Below are 5,233 nucleotides of genomic sequence, written 5' to 3'. Positions count from 1 at the left end.
ATAGAGTGATGTCTCAGAAAATTGGAAATCAATTTACTTCAAGACCAAGGGATACTACTTTTGGATACATACCCAAGGGATACTCAATCATAACACAAAGACACTTGCTCAACTATGGTCATAGTAGCTTTATTTGTAATATTCAGAACTTGGTTACAACCTAGATGCCCCTCAACTGAAGAATAGACAAATAAAATGTGATATGTTTACGCAGTAAAGTATTACTTAGCGGTTAAAAACAATGATATCATAAAATTGTCAGTCAAATAGACAAAACTAGAAAACATTCATCCTGAGGTAACCGAGACCCAGAAAGACAAACAAGACATATCACTTATAGCTGGATATTAGCTGTAAATAAAAAATAACCATGCTATAATCTGCAGACCCAGAGAGGCTTAGTAACAAGTAGGGCCCAAGATGGGATGCATGGATCTCCTGGGGAAGGAGAAATAGACGAGATCTCATGGGTGGACTGGGGACAGGTGGAGATGGAACCACGAAGGATTAGGTTGGGAAATGGAAGGAAGGGGCGAGTACTGAAGAGAAGGCTGGAAATGGGGGTGGTGGTGGTGGTGTATTTTGGGGTCAGGTAAAAACCTGGTGTAAGGAAAACCTGCAACCCTTAGAGATCTACAAGGATGACCTTAGCTTAGACTCTTAGCGATGGTGGATGTGTAGCCTGAACTGACCATCTCCTGTGGCCTAGTGAGACTTTCAGTGGAGGGACTGGGACACCAGCCCAACTACAGTCTGTCTTGCCTAAGGAAAGTGCAGGGGATTGGTAACTACCCCAGTTATCATCAGGAAGCTTTATCCAGTCAGTGATGGAAACGGATGCAGAGACTCACAACCAGGCATTGGGCTGAGCTCAGGGAATCCTGCTGAAACGAGGGAGGAAAGATTGTAGGGACCAGTGGGGTCAAGGACATCACAAGAATTAACTAACTTATGCTCATAGGAACTCACATAGTCTGGTCCAACAACCAAGGAGCCTTCATGGAGCCAACCTAGACTCTCTACATATATGTGACAGTTGTGTATCTTGTTCTACTTGTGGGATCCCTGGTAATGGAGCAAGGTCTATCCCTAACACTTTGGCTGGCTTTTAGGAACCTATTCCTCATAGTGGGTTGCCTTGCCCAGTCTTACAACAAGGGGAGGAAACTAAGTTCCTCTAGTCCTAACTCAACTAGATAATGTCATGCTTTGTTGATACCCATGGGAGGCCTGCCCCTTTCTTAACAGAAACAGAGGAGGAGTGGATTGAGAGGTGGAATGGAGGGGAGGAGGGAGAGAAAACTGAGGTTGGGATGTAAAATAAATGAATAAATTTAATTAAACAATACATAAATGTGTGAAAAATAATCGCATTTTATATCAACATTATATATTCCCTGGAGGATTATTTTTTACCTCCCAGCCAGTGATCCAACCTCTTGAAGGACATTTGGAATCTTGACAACCCCAGAATAAAAACTTGTCCCGGGTTCTTGCTAAGGGCATTGATCACAAATTAAGCCTGTTCATAACAGTTACTAAGCGTTCCTGAACTACACTTAAAAAAATGAGCTGTGACATCCAAAGTAACCACACCCAAAAGAGCTCAGACCTTTGGCGTCACTTTTCCAATGTCATTAATGGTCTTAAGCAGCGTGTTAGCTCCTGAGGCTAAGGGAATCTCGAATTTAAAACTGTTTATTGCGGTGTTACAGATATTTTTTTTTTTTTGTCAGGGAAGGAAAGGTCTGTGACTACCACTACCAAGGCTTGTAGGTTATTGAGACTTAGTCCCGTGGATCTAAGAGCCGGAAACACTTTGGGAACTGTAGTGAAAATCATTTACACTGAATCTACATTGGCTGTTGGTCAGAAATAAAGGACAAGAAAGGTCTGAAAAAGCACCAGGGGAGGACAGTTTCCAAGCTGACTTATTACTTCTGAGTTAGTGGATGGTTGTTTCTTCTGAGGTACTTGGTGCTTTCATTTGAAAAACTGTTGTAGCAGAGGTTGACTCTGGAGTTTGAGTCAAGATTTCAACACACATTCAGGAATGTGGAGTAGACTTGTTGATTAACATCCCTTATCATTTCCTCTTGCCCTTTGCCCTGTGGCCTGTGTAATTAAATTGGCACATCTATACCTTTTCTGTTATCAAACATAACTTCACTATCGCAAGAGACTCTCACCCAGACCAAAGTCTTGACATTCATCATAGGAAGTTCCCTAAATATCCATCAGGTCTTCAGTGGAAAGCCTCCAGAGACAGTTTTTGTTCTAAGAGTATGTGGATACACTTATCTTGTTTTACCCTTCAGTCTTAGACTGTGATGTTCTATTGCACAGTCACAACAAGGTCTTCCCTTTCTCTCTTGACAGAATTGCCTTAAGGAAAGTTTCTAATTCCCCACAATTTCTTATCCTGTGTGCTGAGACATTATCAAATATTTGTTATGATATGCTGTCTTCAATTTTTATATTCATGATATTTGGGGAAATGGCATTTGGTAGCTCCTAGCCTCTGTCTGTACAATTAGTTTTGAGAGGCATTGGATAAAGATAATTCAAGTTGCTGGGCATCTTGGTCAAGGTCCTAGGTGACTGGAGCATGCCCTCACTTTCAGATCAGTATTTCATTTATTTTCTTTTATAAATCTAACACTCGAATCTATCCCAACCCCTTAAATTTTAATCAGCTTTGTGCTTTTATCTATGCTTTATGCTCTATTCTCTTTAAGAATTTATTTACCCATTCGTTGAGAATGTCATATATACACACATTGTATTTTAATCAAATCTACCCCACATCTCACCTTCTAATTTCTCCCAGATCCTCCATGACCACTTCAATTTTATCCCCTACCTCTTTTTTTTCTCTCTCTCTCCCTCTTCCACAGAATCCAGTTATTACTGGCTATGGTATGGGTATTACATGGGAATGGTATAGTGAAATGTACTGGGGCATGAGTACCCTTCAAGAAAACTGACTGTCCTTGCCCTAGCAGCCATAAACTATCAATAGCTTTTAGCTGGAAGGGGGAGGTTATGATTCCCCTCCCCCATCTAGACTAGAATGTAGACTCTCTTGATATTGTGTTGATCTTATGCAAGCAGCCATCATTATTATGAGTTCATGAGTACAATGGCTCTGTTGTATCTAGATGGCATAATTTCGTAACATTCCTCCCTGAACTTTGACTCTTTTAATATTTCTGCCACCCCATTCCATGATGTTCCCTGAGCCTAGGGATTATTATGCTCTTTTCTTCCTTCAACAGTTAGACACCTTTATAATTTTAAAATTATTTTAAAATAAATATCTCAATTTTCTTTTTAGAGTTAACTCAGAGTCATTTTCCATATAAGTTTAATTTTTTTTTACTCAGTTTATGTACTGAAGTGTCCATATGAATAAAAATTGAGGGGAATCTTCTTTGCTTACGACACATTTTTAAAAAACTAGATTATTATCCATGACCATAATTACTTTCAGTTTTAGGAAAAAAATGGGGCACCTAGGAGAAAAGATTCCTTTGGTGGTAAACAGTTCATTTTATTTTGGAGGCTAGTGCCACCCTATTGTTGGCTTCATCCACCAGAAGGGAACAGTGCCAATGAAAGTTATCATCCTAAGACACTCCTTCATGGAAGAACTTTTTGTTTGATTGGTTAGATGTGCGTGTGTGTGTGTGTGTGTGTGTGTGTGTGTCTGTGTGTGTCTGTGTGTGTCTGTGTGTGTGTGTGTCTGCCTCCCATCCCTATACTGCACTGCAATAGGCCCAAAGCAGCTTCTTTATTAACTAATTAATGGTATTCACAGCATACAGAAGGGAAACCTACATCACATATCTCCCAACAAGAGAGAGGCTAATGTGAAAACTGCAGTCAGTGCACAGCCTCCAGCTGCTCCCCAGCCAGCCTCTGTAGGACAGCAAGGAACCTCTCTTGGAGAGACTTCCATGAAAACTCAAAGGATGAACTCTTTGTGGTGCCTCCTGATTGTAATTCCAGCACTTGGGAGGCTGAGACCCGTAGTAGCCCAATGAGTATCAGAACACAGGAACAGGGCAGCAAAACATTCCTGAACTAAATCAGACTCAGAATGCTAGGATTGGAGAACAGGCGCAGCATGTCCACCATGGGACTTCTGTTGGACCATGTTGAGGTACAGAAAGCCCCATCTTCAGAGAAAATCTAGTCATGATAAGTAGAAGTCATTCTCCATGACCTAGTATCCTAGAAAAATTTTGGAGCTTGTGGTGGTTTAAATGAGAAATGTCAACATCTGTTCATGCACTTGAATTCTTGGTTGCCCATTTTTTGTGCTTCTGGGGAAGCTTAAGTACCTATTAGAAGATGGAGAATTGTGGGAGACATATGTCACTAGAGTGAGCTTTGTGGGTGTAGCCTGGCTCAACTTTCTTTTTCTTTTTGCTTCAGGTTTTCAGATAAATGTGATCATCCAGTTTCCCATTTCAGCCATTTGCTTCCATACTATCCTTGCCATGATGGCCTCTAACCCTTTGGAGTAATACACCAAAGTAATCCCTTTCCTTTTTCTCTTAATTTACTTTTGGTCGAGGAGTTTTGTTCAGACCACACAAAAGTAATATAAAGCCATTTTTATTGGTGAAACATTTACCTCTTTATATCCTCTGACAGGGTTTCAGGTAATTAAAGCGTTGTGGGATTTTGATTAGTCACTGACCTTTGGGGCAACAAGCCCTAGGGTGAAATCTTGTCTCCATATGTGACCTCCAAAAGCAGAGGGGGAAAAGTTGCTCTCTTTCTTGCTTTCTTGCTCCAGTGGTTGGACCCCAGCTCTCCTGGGTAGAACTGCAGGACATACAGCTAGATCATGGCAGTATCTAATCTGTATCCATGAGTGTATATCCCTGTTTTTTTAGATATATTTTATTGATATTTATTGAGCTCTACATTTTTCTCTGCTCCCCTCACAAGGTCCCCATGCTCCCAATTTACTCAGGAGATCTTGTCTTTTTCTACTTTCTATTTCCCATGTAGATTATATCTATGTAAGTCTCTGGCCCAGATGGAGTAGGTATGACCTTGAAGAAGGTATGTCACCGGGGCTTGGCTTTGGGGTTGAAAGGCCCATGACTGGCCCAGTGTCTCTCTGCCCACTGACTGCAGATCAAGATGTCAGCTCATAGCCACATTCCTGTCTGCTTACTACCATGGTATAAACCTCTAAAACTGTGAGAAAGCCACA

Source organism: Microtus ochrogaster, chromosome 8, assembly GCF_000317375.1.
Source record: "Microtus ochrogaster isolate Prairie Vole_2 chromosome 8, MicOch1.0, whole genome shotgun sequence".
NCBI lineage: Eukaryota > Metazoa > Chordata > Mammalia > Rodentia > Cricetidae > Microtus > Microtus ochrogaster.
Note: the sequence above shows the minus strand (reverse complement) of the source record.